Here is a 6,600-nt window from a genome sequence, read left to right as displayed (position 1 = left end):
ACCCCAATGGGTTTCTAGGCCATCGGCTTAACCACTCGGCCACGTCTACTACGCAAGTCTCTATCATCCCCTACTTAAACTGGAAGCCCTATTAACACAACACCATGTAAACTAACGGGATCGGGGTAATTAATAGGAAATGTAAACAGAAAGTGAATCGTAGTTAGCAGGATTCAAACCTGCGCGGGGCGACCCCAATGGATTGTAAGTCCATCGCCTTAACCACTCGGCCACGTCTACTACGCAAGTCTCTATCATCCCCTACTTAAACTGGAACTCATATTAACACAAGAAAACGAAAAAGAACCATATCTGTAAAATTAACACAAAATGTTAACAGAAAACAAATCGTAGTCGGCAGGATTCGAACCTGCGCGGGGAGACCCCAATGGGTTTTTAGGCCATCGGCTTAACCACTCGGCCACAACTACTACACAAGTCTTCATCCTCTCCTACTTAACCTGGAAGCCCTATTAACACAACACCATGTAAACTAACGGGATCGGGGTAATTAATAGGAAATGTAAACAGAAAGTGAATCGTAGTTAGCAGGATTCAAACCTGCGCAGGGGGACCCCAATGGATTTCAAGGCTATTGCCTCAAACACTTGCCCACGACTTCTGCACAGTTAGCTGTCACCCCCTACTTAACCTGGAACCCCTATTAACACAAGGAAACGCGAATGAACCATATCTGTATAATTAACAGAAAATGTAAACAGAAAGGGAATTGTAGTCAGCAGGCTTTGCACCTACGAGAGATGACCCCAATGGATTTCTAGTCCGTCGTCTTAACCACTCGGCCACGACTACTACACAATGCTCTACCATCCCCTGCTTTAACTGGAAGCCCTATTAACACAACATCATGTAAACTAACTGGATTGGGGTAATTAATAGGAAATGTAAACAGGAAGCAAATCGTAGTGGACAGGATTCAAACCTGCGTGGGGAGACCCCAATGGATTTCAAGTCAATCACCTTAAAAGACCGGAGAAGAAAGAGATTAGGTGGTGGCTGTGGGAGTTGAGGGAGCTCAGGCTTGTGAGGTGGAGGACCTAACCCCACCTTCATCCCTGATGGTAGGAGAGTGAAAAGTGTGTGTGACGGGTGTGTGTGGTTGTCCACAATGCTGTTTGCTTTGCGGATGCAGCGTGTGGTGTAAATGTCCATGATAGAGGGGAGAGAGGCTCCGATGATCTACTCAGCGGTCCTCACTATCCTTAGTGGGGTCTTGCGCTCCGAAACTGTGCAGTTCCCAAACCAGGCAGTGATGCAGTTGCTGGAACTGTGATGCAGTTGCTGGAACTGCTCTCAATGGTCCCTCTGTACGTGGTCAGGATGGGGGGAGGGAGAGGAGCTTTCCCCAGTGCTCTCAGGAAGTAAAGATGCTGCTGGGCTTTTTTGGTGATGGGGCTGGGGGAGCCTTTCCTGTTTGCACATACTTGGGTATACCATGAAGTTAAAAATCCTGAATCGCATTGACCTGGATGCTTCAGCAATAATGTAATACATTCTCAATAACTAATATGTTTCGCTTTTTTGCTGTTGTTTTTCTGTTACATAAACAGCAAATACACAATGTTGTGATTGCAGCTTAAGAAACTCCATGCCATTGGATACAAGCCTGTTCTGCTTCTTGGCAAGGAGACCAAAAAGAATGAATTCAAGTTTGAAATATTAACCCCTCTCTGCCCACTCTACACCTATGCCCAGGACTACCTTCAGAAGATGAGTTTACTTTATGAATACCTCTGTGAAGGTAAGATGCAGCACTGCATTATTAAAGTCACAGTTCACAACGTGTGTTAAGTATGGCAAAGATTTGCATCAACATTTAAATCTTAAAGGTACGGCTCCCCCCTAAAACTTTAATTCATCGCCTTAAACTCCTAACCTCCTTGACAGTGGAAACTTAGGATCTCTTAAACTATTTTCTTATTTAGTCCCCAAACGAGAGCAAGCTTTTGGGAATGTTGGGAAGAACATGCATGTCAAGTTCCAGCTTACCACATTTGCAATTTGGCATCCAGGAACCCACAGAATTTGACTGTATGATTTAAACAGATTAACATTTAAAACATAAGATTTAACCATGAGTTTAAACTGCACCTGTTTTAAGCAAGCAAAACACTTGTTCAACTTGCAGAGGAGGGAACCAGGATTCCAGTGGCAATGATGACCAGCTGATGACGCTGCGTCTCACACCCTGTGATCCATTGGAGAACACAAGTGTAACCCACCTATGGATACTGAAGTGCAACACTCTACTCTGCCTGCAGGTGGCCCATACACCCCAGGTAATTCACCTGTTTTATGTTGTTTAAGATGCTTATAAAAGATCGCTAATCGCGCTAGCTGCATGCAAATTGTTAACATTCTATAAGTCCTATTTGGTTTGTCATACTAGCTTAGCTAAGCTAGACACCACTGTAGCAGATCTTTAATATTGTTTGCACTGCTAAAGGTGCCTTTATACTGGTTTTTTACATGTTGACTTAAAAGTTAATATACATGTATTTAAAATAAGGGTGATTTAGTTCATTTAATTGTGAATATACATGTTTGTGTATGTATATGTATATGAGGAGGAGAAGTTTCTTAGCTGTTAAAAAGAATGAATATGGTAAAATGTGATGGTTAAAATGTTGAGATGCAAAAATAGGTTTAAAAAGTGAAAAAGGTTAATATCTGGTTTCATAAATAGGTTTCTGATATCCTATGATTTATTTTGTACTGTAAGGTGGAAATACATGATTGTTGTTCATTGGAACTGACTTATGTTATGTGGTGTGATGTTGTCTATTCATTTGCACAATGATTAGAGTATTTATAATCTTTACAATTGGTTATATTTGATTTAATATTTGAACGGAGAAAAGTTGGTTAGATTTAAACAGAAATGAGGCAATTGTAATTAATGCATTCTGTACTGTATGTATAGATTGTTTTTTTAGAAAGGGATAGACCATCTGAATCTGACCCAAGCGGTCAGTGGCGAGTCAACCCGCAGAAGTGAACGGATCAAGAGCCCGGTGTGGCCAGCCGTGGCATCTTTGGACCAGCATCATCCTGTGAGTTCATGTGTGATACAGATAAGAACATACGTAAACCTACCCGGGTAGTGAACAGAACATACTCTACGAAATACACACACATATCAACAACTTCTATGGACTCTTTTCTTTATTTGAGTTTTTTATTTTAAATTTGTTGTGCGCTGTGCACTCAGGAAGCCTTCTTAGGTAGGCAGGGATTGTAAATAACTGGCAGTTTATTTTGTATAATACTTTTTTTTTTATTTTTTTATTCACCTGTTTTGTGTTGTCTGTTCTCTGATGACCGTTTACTATTTCAGGCTCCATAGTCGTATCTAGAGCTTCTGATACTAGCCCAGTTTTCATTTCTTAATACTTAAATTAGGTATTATTTACATTAACCTGACAAGGAGGTTACACAAGCAACCCAGAGTAGGTGAGGACCACACAGGTGGAAGAGACAAGAACATGCTGGTGGAGCCCATGAGTAATACAGAAGGGCAGGTGAAGCGGATGAGCACTGCAGAGGAGCAGGTGGAGCAGATCAGCACTGCAGAGGAGCAGGTGGAGCAGATCAGCACTATGGAGGAGCAGGTGGAGCAGATCAGCACTATGGAGGAGCAGGTGGAGTAAGATAATTATACTTGATAAGATTTCTTCAAATAAGAAAACATACCAAGCCTATAGAAAATAGGTGTTTTAAAACAAGGAGTAAAATACTTATTTAAAGCAGTATATTTAGTGTAATTTACTTAAAACTAAGTTGTTAATTCTTTTTTAAGATTTTGCTTTTCTTAATTTGTGTGAAAAGATCTTAAAGCCAGAGCTATTAAACAAGACAATTCTTCTTAATTTAGGATTTGTCATAAGGAAATCTGTCTTAAAATGAGTAAAGCATTTAAACTTAAAACAAGGTTATATAAACTAAAATCAAGACCATGCATTCAGAGTCAAAAATTATTTATTCAAATGAAAACCTGTCTTCTTACAGAGAATAGTTACCATGCACAAAACAAAGCTTACTTTACTGCTTCTCAAAATACTTCCACTTACTGTAACATAAAACAGTACATGTGTTGCCATTGCTGAACACGGAATCACAATCAACATGAGAATCTGACACTGTAATACAACTACAAAACAACTTGTAACAGAGATGCCCAAGAAAAAAGCACAAAAAACATACAAGTTTTCTGTATAAACACCCCCACACACACACACACACACACACACACACACACACACACACACACACACACACAAAAAGTTAAACTCACTGAATTTACTTTAACATTTACCCCTACTACTTCCCAGTAATCACCAATATATTACTTCCCAATAAAGTCTTTCCACTCTGTCATGGCTTTTTTATATGAGGCTGTGGCACCCCCCTCTCATGAATTTAATCCCCTAATATTTCTGTCTGAATGATGAAATTGCACTCAAAACTGGAAATTAATAAATTGTAATAAATAAATGGGTTGTACATAAATACAACTCTAAAAGAATATGTATGTAGGCTTGTTAAAAAAAAAGGTCAAGTTCAATTGCTTCTTCTGGAGAAGTGGGTGGGTTTAGATAGATTTCTGACATTACTAGGCAACAAACAGTCTCATCACATAGATGTGATCCTCTTGACAGGCATTCCTCTTTACAAGCGTGTACTTGTTCTAGTGTAACGAAGGTCATAAGAACCGTATCAAAACCTAAAAAAGAGAAGAATTATACAAATGCACAATCATTTAAAATCATATTTTAAATATATTATTTTAAGGTTTTGGGAATCAAATATTGCTAAAAGAAATTATTAAATGTCACGAACCAGAAATATTTATGAGATGAAATAATTAAGAGTAGCTCTGCCTTAATGATTGTTCTTCATCATCATTGGTGCTGATCAGAGGGGGAGGAGCCTTGAGCAGAAAAAAAGATGCATGCCATTAGCAGTACTAAAAAGGGGAAAAAAACTAAATGAAAACCCAAGCTGATGACTTTGTGAAAGCGATTTCCCTTAGTTCATCTGGTGTTATTTAATACCATTTCTCTTTCTTGGTGTTAGTTTTTACTTTTTTTGTGCTAAGACAACCTTATTGAGTTATGGCTTGTGTATTGTTCATTCTTTTGTGACGTCAGACATTTTGTAATCATACTGTGGATAATTCCTCTGAAATGTTTAAACATAAACTCTTCTGATATTCTTTTTGCTCCTCTGTCTGAAATTTTGTGAGGAGCACCTGGTCATGGCTGCTTTATGGTGAGATGATGTTCTTTCTACTTCTGGATTATGATCCTAACAGTTCTCGCTGGAACATTCAGAAGTTTAGAAATCCTTCTGTAAACAATGCTAATAGTATGTTTTGCCACAATAAGGTTGTGAAGGTCTTGAGAGAGCTCTTCACTTTTACCCATCATGAGATGTTTCTTGTGTGACACCTTGGTAATGAGATCTTTATACAGGCCATTAGTTGGGACTGAAGCAGCTGATATTGATTTTCACTGACACGGGGCAGGACTGCTTTCTAATTACTGATTGATTTCAGCTGCTGTCTCGACTTCCATGACTTTTTTCACCTGCCTTTCTTCATGTGTTCAACACTTTTTCACCAGATGGATTAAAATTAAAGTAACGAGTCTGTATTCGAAAATGTAAGAAGTAGAAAGTACAAATATTTATGGGAAAAAATTGTAAAAGTAAATGTAAAATGTATTAGTAAAAGTAAAAAGTTTTGCGAAAAAATAAATAATGAATTAAAAGACTGATTAAAATTACACTTAAATTGTACAAGAGTCTGTTATTATCAATATAATCATCTTTCTAATAATAATAATAATAATAATAATAATAATAATAAATCTAGTAATGTATCTTGTAGGTTCCCTGGTGGTCTTTAGGCCGTTAGGGTTGCACAAGCCTTAGTGCTGGTCCCAAGCCCGGATAAATGGGGAGGGTTGCGTTAGGAAGGACATCCAGCGTAAAAACGTGTCAAATCAGACATGCGGATGATCCGCTGTGGCGCCCCCTAATGGGAGAAGCCGAAAGAAAGTTTTGGTAAGGTATTTTGTATCTAACAATATTCTACATATATAAAAAACAGTATAGCTATTATAAAATTGTAAAATCTATAATAGAATAAAGAATATATAAAAGTCACAACGATTTAATTCTTTTATTTTATTATTTGCATAATTATTCATGATTCACTGAGAACCCATCCATTTTTATTAAATATAAAAAGGGCGAAATTAAAACTTTATTTAAAAATGTATTCACTGCGTCCTTTCTTTAGTCGGATATTTAAAAAATAAATCCACCAATAAATAAACATTAAACATTTGTTTTTACTAATAAAATCTGCCATGAAGTGCAGTTCCGACAAGTAAAAACCGTACGTGTGGAAACAGAGCAAGCATAACAAAAGTACAGCGCGACAAGTTGCAATGTCTCATATCACCACTAGATGGTAGCATTTTACTACTACAAAAATCGCCGATGTTCAAATTCTTTTTATTTTACCTCAAATTTCATTATAATTACACTTAAATTGTACACGAGTCTGTTATT

General features: G+C 37.7%; 1 non-coding gene across 1 annotated transcript; it reads right to left on the bottom strand.

Moving 5' to 3' along the window:
- Positions 1-349: 349 nt before the first annotated feature.
- On the bottom strand, positions 350-431 carry trnaf-aaa. The gene has a single exon. It is a non-coding gene; the product is annotated as a tRNA-Phe (tRNA).
- Between the last annotated feature and the right edge of the window lie 6,169 nt (positions 432-6,600).

The sequence above is a fragment of the Silurus meridionalis genome, chromosome 23 (genome assembly GCF_014805685.1).
Source record: "Silurus meridionalis isolate SWU-2019-XX chromosome 23, ASM1480568v1, whole genome shotgun sequence".
In the NCBI taxonomy this organism is placed as follows: domain Eukaryota; kingdom Metazoa; phylum Chordata; class Actinopteri; order Siluriformes; family Siluridae; genus Silurus; species Silurus meridionalis.
The sequence above is the reverse complement of the archived record's forward strand: the minus strand, read 5'-3'. Positions and strand labels throughout refer to the sequence as shown.